Raw genomic sequence first — 22638 nt, 5'->3', positions numbered from 1 at the left:
GATGGCACTGGAGGTGTCATTTTCCTTACTCGATGGTTCGAGAAAATCGAATCCATCTTTGAAATCTGTGCTTGTTTGGAGTCTATTAAAGTAAAGTTTGCAGCCTGTACCTTTATCGATAAAGCCCTGACTTGGTGGAACGGCCGAGTCAAATCCATGACCCTACCTGTAGCCAATGTTATGGGTTAGGAACCTCGCACGTTATCAAGCCCCGAACCATCACATAGCATCCAAACCGACACGTTTTCTTGTCTGGTGAGTTTATACCCCTACCCATTTTCAATGTTTTTCATTGTTTTCAGGGGGGAATACAAGAAAAGTACAAGGGATACTTGTAATCAAAAATGGTTTTACGTATGTTATGTTTCATATTTCATATGCTTTTAACATTGACAGTCGTAACAAACAACTGTTTGAACTTGCAGAACACATTATCATATTATTTGTGAAAAACATTATAAAATATTGTACTTTATGTTTTTCACAAATGGTTTCCACAATATAATAGTTAAAAGCATTACATTTGAACTTTGAAAATGAAACTTAGTACATCGTTTTGTCATCGGTAACACTCCACGGAGATATGCGTGTGGAGGATCGTCATTTGTAACAGGATCATTATGTATTATTACTAGTAAATTTGTTATTCCTTTAAATTGGAGACACGTCCTCGGTGAACACTCCACAGAGATACGCGAGTGGAGGACCACTACTGTAACCAGAATCTCTTAGATAGGGAGCATGACTTGAGTGTATAGATCTATACGGGGCTGACTACCCCACACCTGGCTGCTAGCTATAGCTGATATAAAAGGTTCAAGGGTGACGAAAGTTATAAAGTGAGATGGACTACTTATTGCCATTTTTAGTCTATCGTATGGTTATGGAACTCGCAATTTGGATAACAGAGATTTACTTCTTAGTAATAATGGGTTGAGTAACTAGTTTACTTTGTATTTATTAGTTTTATATACGTGTTTAAAACTAATACATTTTCAGTGTACATCTTTTACATTACATTTTGGATTGGTGAACTAACACACACTTTACAAGGATAACTAGGTTTTCAGTATACATCTTTTACAATAGGAAAATATGGGATTTGCCTCGGATAACAGTTGAACATAACCAGAACCATGTAACATAATAGATAACTAAACTTTACATATAAGAAAATATTGGATTTTCTTCGGTCGTAACATTTTCAGAAACCAAAAAGGAAAACTCGTACATTTTCAGAAAACAAAACCGCTTATGAACTCACCAGCTTTATGCTGATTTTTAAAATGCTTGTATTCTCAGGTTCACATTAGACAGGTACCTGATGATCCTTTTGTCGAAGACGGAGTGCGTAGAAGACACGTCTTGCTTTTGTTCATATATATACATATGTATCACACTTGTAAAACTTTACTTTTGAACAAATCTAAATTCAAATATGTAATGTAATGGTTATTTACCTTGCTTACTATGTGCATTGGATTTGATACTCAATGTGGAGTCCGCTCCAGAAATGTTTCCGCTTTGGTTTTCGGGGTGTCACAGATTGGTATCAGAGCCCTTGTTTATAGTGAACTAAGTATACCAGACCTCACATGGTATAAAACTATAAACACTAAGGTGCCTAAGTGCTCTGAACTAAAACTATACTTCAAAATATAAGTATTTTCAAAAGTACACAAGTATACCTAACCGCCGATATCCGTAACTACAAGTAGAACAAAACATAAGGAAATGGGTGTTGTATACTGCGGTGAAACCTGGGCAGTTATGTAGTCGTGTCTAGGATCAATATAGCCTGGCCAACTATATTCATTCGAGTCACGGCCAACATGTGCTGGGAGTAACTATGGTGTTTAGCATGCCTAAAACTTACCCTAATACCCCAAACATTGAAACATGGTCATAGTAAATCATGAAATACTATGGGAGTATTTCTCGAGCCAATCCTTTGTAGAAATCCTCATTCAAACGTTGCTCCCTGATCATTCCTTTAGCGATAATTTATCTGCTTTGATAACTCTTTCCTACTTTATCGCTTATTCAGAATATATAACTGTCATATCTCTCGATTCAAATTGGAGGACTTATCATCCTCTTTTTCCTGATCATATTAGATCAAGATGCCTCCAAGAAAGAGAGCCAACTCAAAGAACAACAACCCTCCACCACCACCTTCTCCTCAAATTGATCTAGTAACGCTTCAGATAGCTATTACTGCCGTAGTTACAGCCTCCATGTCACAAATGAACCCTGGTAGTTCTGGAGGTGGTCCCCAGCCCCAAAACTTAGAAGATAGCCAAGGAAACCGAAAAGGGGGTTCTTATTAAGATTTCATGAGCGCAAAGCCCACATCCTTTGATGGCACTGGAGGTGTCATTTTCCTTACTCGATGGTTCGAGAAAATCGAATCCATCTTTGAAATCTGTGCTTGTTTGGAGTCTATTAAAGTAAAGTTTGCAGCCTGTACCTTTATCGATAAAGCCCTGACTTGGTGGAACGGCCGAGTCAAATCCATGACCCTACCTGTAGCCAATGTTATGGGTTAGGAACCTCGCACGTTATCAAGCCCCGAACCATCACATAGCATCCAAACCGACACGTTTTCTTGTCTGGTGAGTTTATACCCCTACCCATTTTCAATGTTTTTCATTGTTTTCAGGGGGGAATACAAGAAAAGTACAAGGGATACTTGTAATCAAAAATGGTTTTACGTATGTTATGTTTCATATTTCATATGCTTTTAACATTGACAGTCGTAACAAACAACCGTTTGAACTTGCAGAACACATTATCATATTATTTGTGAAAAACATTATAAAATATTGTACTTTATGTTTTTCACAAATGGTTTCCACAATATAATAGTTAAAAGCATTACATTTGAACTTTGAAAATGAAACTTAGTACATCGTTTTGTCATCGGTAACACTCCACGGAGATATGCGTGTGGAGGATCGTCATTTGTAACAGGATCATTATGTATTATTACTAGTAAATTTGTTATTCCTTTAAATTGGACACACGTCCTCGTTGAACACTCCACAGAGATACGCGAGTGGAGGACCGCTACTATAACCATAATCTCTTAAATATGGAGCATGACTTGAGTGTATAGATCTATACGGGGCTGACTACCCCACACCTGGCTGCTAGCTACAACTGATATAAAAGGTTTAAGGGTGACGAAAGTCATAAAGTGAGATGGACTACTTATTTCCATATTTAGTCTATCGTATGGTTATGGAACTCGCAATTTGGATAACAGAGATTTACTTCTTAGTAATAATGGGTTAAGTAACTAGTTTACTTTGTATTTATTAGTTTTATATACGTGTTTAAAACTAATACATTTTCAGTGTACATCTTTTACATTACATTTTGGATTGGTGAACTAACACACACTTTACAAGGATAACTAGGTTTTCAATATACATCTTTTACATTAGGAAAATATGGGATTTGCCTCGGATAACAGTTGAACATAACCAGAACCATGTAACATAACAGATAACTAAACTTTACATATAAGAAAATATTGGATTTTCTTCGGTCGTAACATTTTCAGAAACCAAAAAGGAAAACTCGTACATTTTCAGAAAACAAAACCGCTTATGAACTCACCAGCTTTATGCTGATTTTTAAAATGCTTGTATTCTCAGGTTCACATTAGACAGGTACCTGATGATCCTTTTGTCGAAGACGGAGTGCGTAGAAGACACGTCTTGCCTTTGTTCATATATATACATATGTATCACACTTGTAAAACTTTACTTTTGAACAAATCTAAATTCAAATATGTAATGTAATGGTTATTTACCTTGCTTACTATGTGCATTGGATTTGATACTCAACATGGAGTCCGCTCCGGAAATGTTTCCGCCATGGTTTTCGGGGTGTCACAAATTGGTATCGGAGCCCTTGTTTATAGTGAACTAAGTATACCAGACCTTACATGGTATAAAACTATAAACATTAAGGGGCCTAAGTGCTCTGAACTAAAAGTATACTTCAAAATATAAGTATTTTCAAAAGTACACAAGTATACCTAACCGCCGAGATCCGTAACTACAAGTAGAACAAAACATAAGTAAATGGGTGTTGTATACTGCGGTTAAACCTGGACAGTTAGGTAGTCGTGTCTCGGATCAATATAGCCTGGCCAACTATATTCATTCGAAACACGACCAACATGTGCTGGGAGTGACTGTGGTGTTTAGCATGCCTAAAACTTACCCTGATACCCCAAACATCGAAACATGGTCATAGTAAATCATGAAATACTATGAGAGTATTTCTCGAGCCAATCCTTTGTAGAAATCCTCATTCAAGCGTTGCTCCCTGATCATTCCTTTAGCGATAATTTATCTGCTTTGATAACTCTTTCCTGCTTTATCGCTTATTCAAAATATATAACTGTCATATCTCTCGATTCAAATTGGAGGACTTATCGTCCTCTCTTTCCTGATCATATTAGATCAAGATGCCTCCAAGAAAGAGACCCAACTCAAAGACCAACAACCCTCCACCACCACCTTCTCCTCAAATTGATCTCGTAACACTTCAAATAGTTATTACTGTCGTAGTTACAGCCGCCATGTCACAAATGAACCCTGGTAGTTCAGGAGGTGGTCCCCAGCCCCAAAACTTAGAAGATAGCCAAGGAAACCGAAAAGGGGGTTCTTATTAAGATTTCATGAGCGCAAAGCCCACATCCTTTGATGGCACTGGAGGTGTCATTTTCCTTACTCGATGATTCGAGAAAATCGAATCCATCTTTGAAATCTGTGCTTGTTTGGAGTCTGATAAAGTAAAGTTCGCAGCCTGTACCTTTATCAATAAAGCCCTGACTTGGTGGAACGGCCGAGTCAAATCCATGACCCTACCTGTAGCCAATGCTATGGGTTGGGAAGCAATGAAAGAACTTCTTCTAGCTGAGTACTGCCCTCGGGGCGAAATACAGAAGTTGGAGCAGGAGCTTTGGAACCTGAAGATGAAGGGTTCCGATATTGCTGCATACACCTCGAGGTTTGATGATCTGGCACTACTCTGTCCGGGAATGGTTACCCCGGGAAGTAAGAAGATAGAGAGATTTATTTGGGGTCTGACCCAACCGAGCAAAGGAAACGTCTTATCTGCGAGGCCGAATACTTATGACAGTGCCAAAAGTTTAGCCTAGACCCTAATTGACCACAGTGATGATGTTGAAGAGACAACCACCACTTCTGAAACAACCAAGAGGAGTGGTGAGAAAAGAAAGTTTTGGAAGAAGAAGAAAGGTCAATATTCTCAAGGATCTTCAAAGAAACAACAGACAGTAGCAGTCCATGCTGCTACTACACCCGTTGCTGCTGCTTCTGTTGTGGGATCTACAGCTCGAACACCTACCAGTAGGTATGCTGGTAACCTTCCCCAGTGTGAAAAGTGTAAATATCACCATAACCCCGACCCCTGCCGCGAGCTATCACGCACCAACTGTGGTAAAAGGAGGCACATGGTACGATTCTACAAGGCACCAGCCCAATCTGTAAATCAATCCTCTGGAGCAGGTGTTGGTCAAGCCTTCTATAATTGTGGAGAAGTTGAGCATTTCAAGAGGAACTACCCCAAGAAGGCGACTACTGATAATACCGGGAGAGTCCTAGCCATGGGACAGGAGGAGGCAGTCGCCGATCCCACCGTTGTTTCGGGTACGTTCCTTCTCGACAACTCTTACGCTAGTATTCTTTTCGATTCGGGTGCTGAAAGAAGATTTGTTAGTCATTCGTTCAAACATAATATAAAACCTAACCCCCAACTATTTACCGAAACGTTTACCGTCGAGATGGCTAACGGTGAGAAAGAAAACGCTGGCGACATATGTTGGAATAGTGTCTAAGGCTGCAACTATATTAGGCAAGTATTTGACCCGATTGTGCATGGTCCTTTTGGGTTGCCGCTACCAAAGCAACTTGGTAGGGTGATTTATTATGAGACAATAGATATTATTAATATATTATGAGAATAATATAAGGAATAATAATATAGTTATTTGATTAATATAGGTCATAGATTAATTAGTATTAATTTGGTGACTTAAGGAGATTAATTAAATAAGAGGGTATAAACTGTCAATTGTTTGATAGTTAAACTTTAGACTGTAAATCCTTATTGGATAGGGTTGGACGATTTCTAGGCTAGGATAAGCCTCAAAATCGTCCAAGGCATTATCTTGGGAAGGATTTGGATTGCTTTGAGTAATAGTTATCCAACTAGGGTTTGAGTTGTAACCCTTAAGGAGTCTACAAGTATAAATAGACCCTATGGCAAAGGGAATTCGGTACTTGATCAAAAGTAGAGAACCCCTGGCCGAATTCCCTCCTCTCTCCTCTCTCTCAAATCATCCTCTTTGCTAGTTGGTGTTTGTAAGCCATTAGAGGAGTGATAATTATGACTCTAAAGCTCCACGAACAAGAAGATCAAACAAGTGTTTCAAGGTATGCTTCTAACTCTAGTTTTGTGTTGTTCTTATACCTAATAAGCCATTAGGAGTCTTGGATTGAATGAATGTTTAATTAGAGAAACCTAGATTCGAGCATTAGGGTTTGTATGCGCACTTAGGAATGTTCTTATGTACAAAACCCATCAGTGGTATCAGAGCCTAGATTGGTTTCTATTAAATTGATGCTTGAATGTTTGAATCTTAAATGCAAAATTCGATTTTTGTGTTTCTGAGTCATCGACTCGGCGAGTCCCATAGTGGACTCGGCGAGTTGGCCTGACTCGGCGAGTCCAGTGTGGGTACACAGCGAGTCCGAGCGTCAGGATTAGCCAAAAACGGGATTTTTTCATATTTATCTTATGGAAACTTACCTTAATCATATTATATCAATCCTAATCCGATTTTATGATATATATATGACTATATTTTTGATCTAATTGAAGATATTTATCAATTAATAAAATATTTAATTTCCTTATATGATAATTATTAATCAAATATGGATAATTATGTGATTAATTGTTAATTTAAATTATTTGTTATTTGATCGTTTATGTTTTAAATGTTTAAAATCTATCCTCAAGTTTTGAGATTTATGTTTTGTGATTAAAAGTTTAATTTAGACAATTTCAATTTCAAACCCTAGAATTTTACAAGTTTAAAATCCAAATATATACTAATATAATATTAGAAGATTAATATCTATATATGTATAACTTAAATTTTAGTCTTACCGTTAGTAGCCATTATTCCATCCATGTCCTTGGATGCGATGAGCATTTCATCAACATATAGCAACAAATATATGTAGAAATATGGTGACAATTCCTTTCAGTAGACACGCCTATCAAACTGGTTCCAAGCGTAGCCATTCGAGATCATGAATGAGTCAAATCTCTTCTACCATTGTCTTGGATACTGCTTCAAACCATACAGGGATTTCTTCAGCAAGCATATATGATCCTTCTTAGAATCAAGGAACCCTTATGGTTGGGATATATAAATCTACTTTTCTAAATCTCGATGAAGAAATGCAGTTTTCACATCAAGTTGTTCAAGCTTCATATCAAATGCACTCACCATGGCCAAACAAACCCAAATTATCTCGTGCTTCTCGACCGGTGAGAACACCCCGTGATAATCAATTTCTTCTTTATGAGAAAAACCTTTTGCCACCAACCTTGCCTTGAACCTATCTAGTTCAACTCCTGGTATCCTTTCTTTCTTCTTAATGATCCATTTGCATCCCACTGGCTTTGCTCCATTTGGTAATAGTGCAAGATCCCATGTTTCATCCTTTTTTAAATATTGTAGTTCTTCATTTTTATCCATCAAACAGTGATTTACTTCTTTACTCGCTACAATGTCTTTATACGATTGAGGCTCCTCAGTGGCAATGTCTTCTCCAACTGCTAAATCAAAAGCAATGGAGTCAAGTTAACCTGAATTCACACATCCCACATATTTGTCAAGTGTTCTAATGACCCTATTTGATATTCTCTTTGCTATAGATTCAGACATATCAACCTTCCCAACATCTGAACCACTGAATGAAGATCCCATGGGTTGCTCTTGGGTTTCATCTTGTCCAGGCTGTTTAATGCCGCCTTGGTCTTTGTCAATGATCACAACTCTGTTTGTATTTTGATTTGTAAACTCCACCTTTTAGCTAGCACCCTAATCTTTATTACCTACTTGATTTGTATCACCTCCTCCCTGGTTACTGTTTTGGTCAAAAAATGAACAATAAAAAATCAACCAAATTATATGAGAGACTGTGATGTTCATGGTGGAATTAATATGAAATGGTCATCAAAGTAACACTAGTGATTTACAAGGAAATCCGTTGATCATTGTTAGGATATCCGACGTAAAACCTTGGGAGGTGATAATGATCACGTGCCTAGATAGTTTTATTGATCAAACATGATGATTACAGAGATATATGCATGAAAAGAAAGTACCAGTATCATAGCTCTCATAAGTGATGTGTGTAGTGTGATGAATACATGTGTTTCTTATAGTCAAAAGCTAATAGCAAGAACTCTGACAATTCTAGGATCCTGCCAGATCAACTTATATACGTTATTTGACTAGGTCTCCAAGGTCTTTTGCATGGTCACGATGACTATTTGTTGTGAATAAGTCCTTGGTTGACTATTTCTGCACATGTGAGATAAATAATGAAACACATAACCGTAATAAACGTTAGGAGAATAAACACTAATAGTTAGGATCTTGAAGTATTTTTGAGGATATTGAATGTAATTTCAAGATCCTGGCCCTAATAATTGCTCCCAAATGATTCCTGCTAAATATTTGAAGTTAGTCTGCTAATATTTAAAGGAATAATTCAAAATAAAACTAAAAAATAAATAAAAGTGATATGGGATTTGAATTTTAAACCCTAACGGATAGAATTTATCCATTCAATAACCATCATTAACTGGTCAAATCGACATTTCTCTTTCTTCTGCCATCGATGTAAATAGAGGCAACCGATTAAAGCTATTCTTCCCCTTACCTTTTTAACTTTCATCCAAGGCTTTATCTGTCAGCTTTAAAGGTATTCTTCTCACTTATTCTTCTTAGTTTTCCTTTTTACAGACCATGGGAAAGAAAACTACCATCTCTCATAAGAGCATTCTCGCTCCTCTTGAGTATAATTTTATCGGTCAAAAGATCTTGTCGTATAACGAGATATGTTCTTTTGATGAGGGTGATATTGGTACGATGAAATCGGCCAGTGCTTTCCTCGATGATGCTGTTTTCAGACCATTCAAACCAAAGTATCAACCTGATTTCGTTTCCTCCTATTGGATCTCCTTCACCGAATACCCTTTTTCTCTAAGTTTGAAGTACCCCTTCTCTGGAATCATCTCCAAATTCTTTGAGGTCAGTAAAATCTCCTTCATCCAAGACATGCCTATTATTTGGAAGATCTTATTCTGGATCGATAAATTGAACCAGTCCAAAGACCTAGGCATATGTTTCGGTCAGTTGGCTCATGTGTATGATCTTAATACCTTTGGAAGCTCATGTCTTCTTCTCGGATTCAAATCACACAAGTCCCCTCTCGTTCTGAATACAAAACATAATGACAGAGGATGGAAGGAAAAATATTTCTTTGTGAGACGTGATTCGATCCTTGGTGGGGATTCCCGGCCGAAGACCCGGGTTAAAATTGGTAGGAATAATTCATTCTTGTATTGAGGATTATGGAATTGACTTTTCATTATTATTTTTTGTTATTTTGTAGCTTTCAGGTTTGAAGAGCCCATTCCCGTTGCTGAGGATACTGAAGAAAAGATGGAGACATTCATTCCTGTTTCCATAGTTGATAAGTCTTTCTAATTTAATTGCTCTAGTATCCAAGAGGTTCCTCCACCACTGCACCGATGGCTACCAGTAAAAATTCCTATTTTTCCTATAACTGTTTATAATTAACAAGGATCTTGAACCAATCAGCATCCGGTGGGATGTGTAGGTTTCATGGTTACTCGCTCCAATGCCCAATTTGGTTTGTCCAATTAAGATGACGATATTTCTAGTGGTCTAATCGTAGTTAAGAAGGAAAAAACTGCTTTTCCTCTTCATCTTAAGAAATCTCACACTGATCGAAAGAGGAAGACCTCAGAAGCCACGAATCTGAAATGTGTGAATCTCGAAGCCGATGAGGTGCTTCAAAAGTTGCTTTCCTTTCCCCAAGTTGTAAGTATCCATGTGATATTTTTTACTGATTCCTACTTGCTTTTACTGACACTATGCTTGTTCCAGGTTTCAGCCCATGTCTCCCAGTCTGTAGCCGATCTAAGGATCCGGGCTGAGGAGGTTGAACCAGCTCTAAAGGAGCAAGCGAAGGAATGGTATGAGACCAATGAAGATCTTCTTAAGAGGGTAGAAGTGTCGAGCAAGGTGAAGGCTGAGAAAGAGGAAGAACATGTTGCAAAGATGGAGGAGGTGATAGTGGAGGTGAAGTCCAATGCTGCTATGGTTGTCTGGGAAACCAAGATCAGGTTAGGTGAGGATGTTGCTAATATATGATCCAGGGATTTGGTGGGGTGGTGTGAAGCTCTGTTCAAGTTGACTGGTAAGCTTTTGAATACTAGTCAGGATCCCGAAGGGAACCCGTCAAAGATGGACAAGGTGGAGAAGACTATAGGTGATGATAAACAATTAGCAGTTTAGGCTTGTAAAAATTTGGTTTAAGAAGTTTATGGTTTTCTTGGGTATGTAAGACAATATTACTATTTTCCTTTTTTGTGGAGTTGGTAAGCAACACATTAATGCTATGGTTGTTTTAATATTTCCTTTGCATGCTTGATTAAATTGCATGGTTGTAGTAGTAGGATTTTCAAGGATCCTTATAATCAGGATCCTAAGGAGTTCAAGGTTTGCAAGAACTCTCAGGATCCGAATAACCTAAGAACAATTAGTAACCAATTTGGAAGACATTCAAGGTTTACAAGAACTCTCAAGATCCCAATAACGTTAAAACAGTTAATAATCCATTTGGGATCCCAAATTGGTCGAGATCCATTTAGGATATACTTTCGATCATATAAGAAATACAACTTCTGAAAAATATGGATAAATAGAACCTGATTATCTTTCGGCTTTGTAATTCTTTTTAATCCATAGGATCTTACAGATTGTCCACGGAAGGATCCTCATATTTCAAGGAGGATCCTTGATTGTCTTTAACTCAGTAAACTTCAACAAGGATTTTTTCTTAGGAATTGATTGGAAATGGCTCTAACTTGGGAAATAACTTATGGAAATTTTTCAACAATACAATGCTACAAATCATGTATCTTATTTTCGAGCAATATGTTGGTATCATAATTCCCGAAAAACTTGGAAATTTCCAAATCTTTGAAAATTACCGGGGAGGATCCCAAATCATATGATAACATGAAAGATGTTATTAATCTTATGTATTATCTGGGGAGGATCCCAACATGAGATAACATATAAATGTTATAAACCTTGTGTATTATTTGGGGAGGATCCCAACTTGAGATAACATGAAAATTTTATAAACCTTGTGTATTCTCTGGGGATGATCCCAACTTGACATAACATGAAAATGTTATAAATCTTGGATATCAACTTTAAAATCTTAACATGTGTTTAGAATTAGGAGGTTTGCCAAGTTACTATAATGTGAAATGATCCCCTTATTCACATCCCATATATAGTTAGATAACGTGCATCCAAGCGAGGTGTATAAACCATAACTCGTGTGAAAGAGGTTATTAATTCTTTAAACCTTAGAGGGTATTAGGTACGCTTATTAATAGGAGAGATGATTAGTCTCTATTCTTAGGATATTCATGTTATGAATCTTAGGAAGTTTGAAGTTATGGAATGTTGGGTTTTAAGCACTATAACACTCTTATGGTGCACATGAGACCTTAGATGCTTTGGATCTATGTTTTCTCTAATTATACATGCAATATTAATTGTCCAAAGCATACATCCTAAATAGCTTACAATAGAGGATATACAATATAAAAACCAAGTTAGATGAATACCTTTTTATGTAGTTTGTAGTTCTTGGCCTTAGAAAGCTTTAGCACCTCAAGTGTGATGCACGTAATGTGTCACAAAAACCAAATGAAAAAAGGAGGCTTGAGTGAATGGGCTAGTTAGGTTAAAATCGATTATCACCCTCTTAGAATGAATGAGCAACCGATTTTCGCTATATGGGTTTTCTTTTATAGTGTTACAAAGGCTAGGGTTTCATCCATGAAAACCCTAATGCACCATGACCCTTCATATTACTTAGGCTCCATGGGTTAAACCTCCATGGACTATCATATTGGTTTAGCCCATCCTAATTAACCATGGATCCTTGGCCCACACTATGAGAATAATTGATTAACTTAATCAGTCCCCGTATATTTAATTAGTCTCCTTTGATCACTAAATTAATTTCAAATTAATTATTGATCAATACTAATTAAATAATATGATTTCTCAATTAATATATTATACTTATAATATATTAATAAATCACAAATAAACTTATTCTCAAATGTCCATCCTATAAAATTGAATTGGTGCAGGCAACCCAAAAGGAGCATGCTACTATCGTGTCTAGTACATACTGGTTGTAGTTATGGGCTTAGCCACCTAATCCAACAGTTTCCCACTTGCGTAAGTCTAATAACTATAACTGCCAAGGTAACTTCATACTCCGTTTATTAATCGTAGCTTTCAAAAGCCGTTGTCGAACTCTGACCTAGTCAGCGACACATCCTTTAGATAAGGGATCATATACTCCTTTGTGCTTCAAGATCATGCAGATAAATACATGGAACATAGTCATACTTATTGTCGTGTAGTTTGTTTCTCAATTTCTGATTTCTATGACATAGAACATAATTGAACACATCAATTTAGTTCTGACCGGGCCTGGCACATAAGTTAGAACAAAATCATCGAGTGGCCCAAGATATAGCTTTTAATCCTCTTTAGAATAAAAGGAACAAATAAACTTCGACATTATATTCTTGTACTAACTACTCGCTAAATCATGCACAACAATATGTTTATAACATTAAGTTATTGATACGCTTTAATGTCGTCAATGCACAACCAACTCATAGTCAACAACTGATATATCTTGGTTTGAAGACTATATGCTATTATCATCTCACAATCACTCGTGATAAATTCCATGAAGTGATTCATGTGAGCGTGGGTTTAATCCAATACTCAAATCTTATTTCAGGAGCACTCATGAACGTTGTGGCATACTTTTTCTACGTTTAAGACCTTGGAGAATCTACAAGCTAATTCAAGATAGTCTAGCCTTATAACCTACTTCGAAAGTATGATTGACTATGTATAGTTTGAATAATCTTATTATTCTAGAAGTAAAAACATGCAAAATTGAAACAATAGTAAATAATTGACACAAGACAGTAACTTTACTTATAAATGAAACTCCTTTTATTCAACCATCAAATGTAAATTACAATTTAGTTATTACAACTTTCTAAATATTTATCCAATCACTAAAACTAATATCGTCCCTTAGCCAAATTCCCTTTGCATGCTGCAAGTGCCTAAATCTACTCAGTCCCTTTGTAAGGGATCTAATGGGTTGTCCTATGATGATATCCTCATCACAACAAGGTGTCATTCTACTTGACGTCTTATAAAGTGGTACTTTCTATCGATATGCATGGATCTACCATGGTCTCTGGGTTCCTTGGTTAAGGCAAGCACCCCTTCATTATCGTTGAAAACTTCCACAGACTCCTTTATGGATGGTACCACTCAAAGGTCTCCAATGAAGTTTTTCAACCATATCGCCAATTTCGATGCTTCGCTTGCAGCTATGTACTCTGATTCACTCATTAAATCAGCTACAGTCTTCTTCCTGTTCTTGAAACAATAGTATGTCTCCATTTAAGGTGAACACACAACCCGATTGAGAGAGAAAATTATGTATGTCGGTCTGAAAACCGGCATCATAGTACCTTGACACTCTCAAGTCATCACTCCCACTGAGGGTAAGAACCCAGTCCTTAGTCCTCCGCGGGTACTTTAGAATGTTCTTTACTACAATCTAGTGAGCTTTACCAGGATTCCCTTGATAACTACTGACCATGCTTAAAGAAAAGGCCACATCACGACAAGTACATACATGATCGAGCCAACTGCGGAAGTATATGGTACTCGACTTATCTCTGCTATCTCAGCCTATGTACTCGAACTTTGAGTCTTACTTTGTTTGGTATTGCTTTGGATAGGTAAGTTACCTTTCTTGGAGTTCTCCATGCTGAAACGCTTCAACAAATTGTCTAAGTAGGTACTTTGACTAAGTACTATTAGTCTTTTACTCCTGTTTCTCAATATCCATATCCCGATAATATATGTAGCTTCTCCAAGGTCCTTCATAGCGAAACACTTCCCTAGCTAGGACTTAATTTCCTACAATGTTGGAATGTCGTTTCCTATGAGAAGTATGTCATCTACATACAATACCAGAAAGCTTACTATATTCCCACTAGGTTTGACATATACGCAGGACTCATCTTCACTTCTTGAAAAACCAAACTTTTTGAGTTTCTCCTAAAAAAAGATTCCATCTGTGAGATGATTGTTTCAATCCATAAATGGATTTCTCAAGCTTACACACTCTATTAGGGTACTTTGTATTGACAAAATCCTCTGGCTGGCACATGTAAACATCTTCAACCAACTTTCCATTAAGGAAAGCGGTTTTGACATTCGTTTGCCATATTTCATAATCATGAAATGTAGCTATGGCTAACATAACCCTTATAGATTTAATCTTTGTTACTGGTCAGAAGGTCTCATCATAGTCAACTCCCCGAGTTTGAGTAAAGCCCTTAGCAACCAATCGGGCCTTATATGTGTGTACTTTCCTATCCATGTCGATCTGCTTCTTGAAGATCCATTTGTACCTGACTGTCTTACGACCCAGTACATTGTCAACCAAGTTCCAACTTGATTGTCATACATGGACTGAATCTCGCTGTCCATTGCCTTTTTCCATTTAGCATACTCGGGGCTGCCATGACTTCCTTGTAGTTATTAGGTTCATCCAGATTCATCAATGTACTACCACTGATAAATGTATCAGCTTTAGCTATTATATGAAGACCATATAACATAGGTGGAACACTTACTCTACTACAACGTCTCAGAGGTACGGACTCGTCAATCGCTTCAAAAGGACTTTCCTCCTTGGGTTGAGCGCTAGTGTTTGAGGTTCCTTCATCACTTAACTCTTATAGCTCTTCAAGGTCAATTTTCCTCCCACTTTCCTCTCAGCATATGAGTTCTCTCTCTCAGAAAAACCCCTCTCCTTGCAATGAATACGACATTGTCACTCGGTTTATAGAAGACATATCCAAAGGACTTCTGTGGGTAATCGATAAAAGTACATCGCTCACTATGAGGTTCGAGCTTGTCATGAGTCTCGTTTCTAACCAAAGCCTTGGAACCCCAAACTTTTATATGATCTAACGAGGGAACCTTCCATGTCCATATCTCATGAGGTGTTTTGGAAAACTTCTTAGTAGGGAATAGATTAAGGATATGGGTGGCAGTCTCTAAGGCAAACCCCAAGAATGAGATATGTCACGAAGCTCGACTCTTCATGGAACGAACCATGTCCAACAAGGTTCGATTGCACCTCTCAGTCACACCATTAAGCTGTGGTGTCCTAGGTAGCATCAATTGTGAAAAAATTCCACATTTCTTAAGATGGTCTAGGAACTCGAGACTAAGATACTCTACTCCTCGATCGGATCAGATCATCTTTATCTTCTTTCCTAATTGATTCATCACTTCCTGCTTAAACTCTTCGAACATTTCAAAGGTTTCTAACTTATGCTTGAATAAGTAGATATAGCCATATCTGCTATAATCATCAGTAAAAGTCACATAGAAGTGGTTAGCATCCCTTGCAGTAGTTCTGAATGGTCCACTCACATCAGTGTGCATGAGTTCCAACAGACCTTTACCCCTTTCACAAGTACCAGTGAAGGGTGACTTGGTCATCTTTCAAAGAAAACAAGATTCGAAAGTGTCATTCGATTTCAAGTTGAATGACTCCAAGACTCCATCCTTTTAGAGTTGGGCTATGCGCTTCTTGTTGACATGTCCAAGATGATAATGCCATAAGCATGCCTTGTCCAAAACATTGGATGAATCAATATTGAACACATTCTTTCCTAGGTTATGTACAACCTTCATAGTTTCATATATACCATTACAAGGTAATTCTTCAAAATAAAATGTACAATTATAATAAGCATTAATACTACCAATTTCATTATTATAAGAAAAGGTAAAACATTGTTTATCCAAACTATCAAAGGAAATAATAATTCTCGCCATATCCGACGAGTAACAAAAATTATTCAATTCTAAATTTAACCCACTACTAAGCAATAAAGAATAAACTCCAATCTTGGTGACAGGTGACATTTTCCTATTTCCCATGATTAAGTTTATCTTCCCGTGCTTCACATCCCTACTTCGTTTTAGTCCCCGCAAATCAGAACAAATGTGAAATCTACAACCTGTATCAAGGGCCCAAGAATTAGCATGTGATGAGTTACTAGGAAGAATAGTCTAAATACCTGTGAAGGTGGGCTTTATCTTCCCATCCTTAATGTCCTGCAAGTATTTGGTGTAGCTTTGTTTCCAATGCCCTTTTTCATGATAATGGAACAACTTTGCTTCCTCTGGATTGGTAGAGGGATTGACAGAACGAACTTTGGTACCACTGGAAAATGATCAATCAAGAGACATTCCCTTGCGGCTCTTAGAATGAGACTTCCTCTTCTTCCCTTTCCAATATCCAATTACCAGAATAGGGGCATCGGCTATAGGAGTAGGTACAACCGACTTGCCTTTCAAGTTGCTTTCTGTTGTTCTTAGAAGGCCTTGAAGCTTGCTAAGAGTGACCTACTCCTTGTGCATATGATAGGTCATATGGAACTGATCATAACAAGAAGGCAACAAATGTAGGATGATGTCAATGGCAAACTCTTCATTGAAGTTCACAATCAATTTCGGCAAGCAATCCACATATCTCTGCATCTTTTTCAAGTGGGCCGTGATGGACTCTCCATCCTTCATTTTGGTTGTGATCATGGAGGCAATGATCTCATACCTTTCCTGCCGAGCACTTTGATGGTATCTTTCCATCAAATCCTGGTGCATTTCGTAGGTTCAGAGGTCCTCATAGGACTTTTGAAGCTCAGCAATCATGGTAGCAATAATAATGCATGACACCTTTGTCGCATCCCCCTCATGAACCTTGAATTCCTCAATTTGTTCGGGAGTAGTAGTTTGTTCATGAATCTCCTTCATCTCTTTATCGCGGACATACTCTTTGTCCTCGTAGAGAAGGGCCATAGGAATGTTTCTTATCCAATCATTAAAGTTTGATTCATCGAAGATAGTTCTCCCAACCAAGTTCATGAGGGAGAATGAGCTAGAAGGGTTGGATCCTGAAGCATTGTTTGTGATAGACATCTGAAAAGAAAGAAGAACAAAGTTTAGATTAGATGAGAATCCTTAATATAAAAACCCAAATTAAATATTAAGGCTATGACCTAACACAATATTTTACAACTCGGAAGAGGGATTCCATAATCCAATTGCAAAATATTTGAACGTAGGTAAATGGTGATTTACCAGTTTCCACCATGAAAAATGAAATTGATCATTAAGTTTTAATTGGATTGAAATTCCTAGACTCTTTTGAGATTCATTGAACTTTTCAATGGCATGTTTAAATCTCAATTGTGCCCTTTATCTTTGTGACTGGGATGCCGAGTATCACAAACAAGGTGTGAATAACTATGCTAATGTACTTGGTACTCTTAATGTTACAAATCACCTAATCAATGTGTCGGGTAACAACACACGCTCCATTGATCTATGATTAACATCAAGCTACCATTTTCCACCCTTTTTTGAGTTCTAGATTAGTGTGTCGGTTAAACACATACGCTCCACTAACGACTTCAAAAGGTGCAAAGTGCAATTTCATGGAATAGCACCATTTTCTCATTTTTCCTAAAGTAACTAAGATTGGGAATTTAATAAAGCATTTAGTTACTTTATAATTATCATTACACTTTTAACGAGAATTAATGTCCTATCATACTCGTTTGGCTAACGACCCTCTACAAATCAAGGAAGCGGAGGGTGAGAGTGGACACCCATTAAACCACCATTTTACAGGCAGTAACCTTATAGACGCCTTATAGACCGGCTTCGTGAATGAGGCCTACTAATGGTAATACTAATTTGTATTATACATACATACATACATACATACATACATATCTATATATATATATATATATATATATATATATATATACATATATATATATTTGGAATCAAATGTTTCATTAGTGAGACTTTGCAAATTCCAAAACTTGAGAGCAACTTTTGTAACTCTTCAAACCTTTTGGTTTCCATAACTTATGAAAACTTATGCGTTTTAATGTTCATGAATGAGAATCATCATATAACTTGAGGACAAGTTAAAAAACTCACTTCAAGAACAACTTAGATCAATTTTAACTAACAACATTATCATATAATATACCATTGATCTAATCTAACTTATATAGGAAGGCAATTCATATCAAATAATAAAATAATTCTCTTAATATCTTAAATTTTGACAATTGTCTTTTAATTGGATGAGGATCATCATTACCAAATCAGAAAATACAATTTTTATGATTAGAAAATCATTTATGCTAATGATCATAATCTAATTCTGGGCCAAAACTCAAAATTCTGCAACCAGAAGCCTCTACTCGATGAGTAGATGAACTGGACTCATCGAGTTGCTCTTTTAGTGAGTGAACTCGTCGAGTCAGTTCATGGACTCGGCGAGTTCATCAGTCAGAGGCCAAAAAATCGATTTTTCAGCTTTGAAAAATAACCAAGCATCAAATATAATAGAAAACAATCCTAGGCTCTGATACCACTGCTGGGTTTTAAGCCCTATAACACTCCTATGGTGTACATGCAACCCTAGATGCTTTGGATCTATGTTTTCTCTAATTATACATGCAATTTCAATTTTCCAAAGCATACATCCTACCTAGCTTACGATAGAGGTTATACAATACAAAAACCAAGTTAGATGGATACCTTTTGATGTAGTTTGTAGTTCTCTTAGAAAGCTTTAGCACCTTAAGTGTGATGCCTCTAATGTGTCACAAAAACCAAATGCAAAAGGAGGCTTGAGAGAATAGGCTAGTTAGCTCAAAATCAATTATCAGTGTCTTAGAATGAATGGGTAACCGATTTTAGCTATATAGGTTTTCTTTTATAGTGTTACAAAGGCTAGGGTTTCATCCATGCACACCCTAATGCACCATGACCCTTCATATTACTTAGGCTCCAAGGGTTAAACCTCCGTGAACTATCATATTGGATTAGCCCATCCTAATTAACCATGGATCCTTGGCCCACACTATAAGAACCATTGATTTACTTAATCAGTCCCCATATATTTAATCAGTCTCTTTTGATCACTAAATTAATTCCAAATTAATTCTTGGTCGATATTAATTAAATAATATGATTTCTCAATTGATATATTATACCTATAATATATTAATAAATCACAAATAACCTTATTCTCAAAAGTCCATACTATCAAATTACACTGGAGAATGCAACTCAAAAGGACCATGCTACTATCGGGTCAAGTACATACCAGTTATAGTTATGGGCCTAGACACCTAATCCAACATGGAACTCTTTGGTTCCAGGGTCTTCAAATGTCAGGATCCTTGTTCATCAGGATCCTTGTTTATCACGATCCTTGAAATTTCATCTGTTGAGATCCTTGTACGTCAGGTTCCTTAAGTGTCAGGATCCTTGAGTCCGTACGCGTAGAAAACATTAGTTTGGGGTGGGGTTTAGTATAGCTAATGCTCCTCTGATATTTAAGTCAGTAATGATATTCGAAGAGAGTAAATAGTAAAAATAAATGGTAAAAGGTAAATAGCATGTGTACCTTGAGTATGTAGGAAAATGACTAATTCTTACATAAAATAAGCTTTGAGATATTTGACATTCCAAGATCTTGGCAAGATATTTCCATCTAGGCTGGCCAACCAATATGCCCTTTCCCGCTTCGATATCTATGAGACATGGTCTGTCCCATTTAGGTGTCAGTTTACCTTCACTAGGATTCCTAGTGTTTTGGAATGTTTTCCTTAGCACCAAGTCTCCTATTTGAAACCTTTTGACTTTTATAATTTTGTTGTATTCCTTGGTGATCCTCTATTGATGTGTAGTGATGCGGATCTTGGCAAGATTCCTAAGTTCATCTATAGTATGAAGATCTTGGGCCAGGATCCTATTGTTTTCATCTTGGTTTTGAAGTAGGTATCTTGCTGTTTGGATCACCAATTCAATAGGAAGCATTGATTTCATTCCAAACACCAAGGAGTATGGGGTTTGGCCTATGGCTACTTTGGAGATGGTTCTATCTGCCCACAATATGAAGGAAGTTCTTCTGCCCATCTTCCTTTCTTCGTGTCCAACCTTTTCTTTAACTTATTGAATATGATTTTGTTGTTGGATTCTACTTGACCATTAGCTTGAGGGTGGACAGGAGTGGACATTACCATCCTGATTCCCCAACTCGTGCAAAAGTACCGTGTACATTTTCTTATGAAATGGGATCCATAGTCCCATATAATTTCAGCAAGTATCCAACTTGGTCAAGATATTACGTTTGATGAAGAAAAATACTTTTTTCTGTCTTTTATCTGGATGAAAGCTTCAGCTTCCATCCACTTTGAGAAGTAGTTAGTCATCACTAGTATGAAGAGCTTGCCTCTAGGATCCACTGACAATTTTCCCACTATATGCATCCACCATTTCATGAATGGCCATGGGGAGATGATAAGGTGTAGATGTTATCGCTGGTTGATGCAGGATGTTGCTATGTCTTTGACAAGCATCACATTTCTGAGCATGAGAGAAGGAATCTTTCTTCATGGTTGGCCAATAGTATCCTGTTCTCAATACTTTGGAGTATAAGGATCTGCCCCATTGTGGTTTCTGCAGTCTCCTTCATGTATATCCTTTAAGACTTCTACAACTTCATGATTTTCTAAGCATCTAAGATATAGACCTGCCATAAATATTTTATATAATTCACATTGGATTATAACAAACCTTGAGAACCTAGTCCATGTCTAATCGATGTCTCATGTCCATACGATATCTTTTCAAACGAAGGAATATTTGACCACTTATCTTAGGACTAACATTTGATTTGAATCAGAGTTCGACAGTGGATTTAGAAAACTCATTTTGTTCTTTAGTTCAAGGTTATACTAGAAATTGTAGTTATAAACTTATCTAAGTGGGAGACTGTTGGATTAAGGTGTCTAAGCTCATAACTTGAACTTGAACTTGGTTAGAATTACATTTGTAGAGAGATGATAAATTTATTAGTTTATTATATGATTAATTAATTGTAATAAACGATTTGTTAATATATTATATGATTGGTATATTAATTAGAAATAGATAGTTAGTTTGTTAGTTTATTATGTGATTAATAAATTAACATGAGATCTATAGTTAAATAATTGTTTTACTAGTTTATATGATTAAAAAAGTAAAAATGAAATCAATAGTAATTGATTAATTATTAATCCAAATTAATTTAGGATTAATTAGAATTAAATAATGGTCCAAGGGTTGAATTTTAATTGTCCTTAGTTGAGGAAAGAAGGAAGATTCTAGAACCTATATGTGGTGGATGAAATTTGGGAAGGATTCTAGGGTTTCTATAAAATTCCTAAAGCTAATAAGGATAGCATATTAGAATAGTTAAAATATTATTATTTTAAATTAAAATCTAAGGTATCCCTTATGACGTCTACACTATAAATAGGACCCCAAGGAGACCTAATTTTGCTCATTCCTTTTCTAAGGAGATACTCTGGCTGAAATTCCTCCTATCCTCTATCATCTTGTCTTGTAGTTATAGCGTTTAGGTGTGAGCTATTAGAGACATCATCCTTTTGTAAGGAGATACTCTGGTTGAAATTCCTCCTATTCTCCATTGTGGGATTCGATTCTTTTTTGTTTGTTAAAAGGATGGGTCCCTCCATCAGTGCATTGATTATCATGAGCTAAAAAAATTCACCATCAAGAACAACTATCCTTAACTAAGAAACGATGATGTATTTGATCAATTGTATGGAGCATTTTTGTTTTCCGAGAACAATAATATATGCTCTAGGTATCACTAGGTCTGAGTTATAGAAGAGGACATACCCAGGACTGCATTTCACACTTGTTATAGGCATTATGAGTTTGTAGTAATGCCTTTTGGCCTTACGAACTGTTGAATCAAAAAGTGACCCTCTTGAACTTTTGCTACCGCAGCGCCCAAGCCACCGCAATCAAGCAGCTTCTTTAACTAATGATATATGAAGTCTTCAAGCACCACAATCTATATCTTTACTTAGTTTATTTTGTCTTTTTTTTGCAATACACTCTATTGTCCAGTATGCCTTGCATGGCTACTCTTAGAGTTGTAAACTTCTCTATAAATAGAGATCTTTTCTAATTTATTCAGTACCAATGTGTGAATCTCT

The sequence above is a fragment of the Lactuca saligna genome, chromosome 8 (genome assembly GCF_052625555.1).
Source record: "Lactuca saligna cultivar CGN05327 chromosome 8, ASM5262555v1, whole genome shotgun sequence".
Taxonomy (NCBI): Eukaryota; Viridiplantae; Streptophyta; class Magnoliopsida; order Asterales; family Asteraceae; genus Lactuca; species Lactuca saligna.
Note: the sequence above shows the minus strand (reverse complement) of the source record.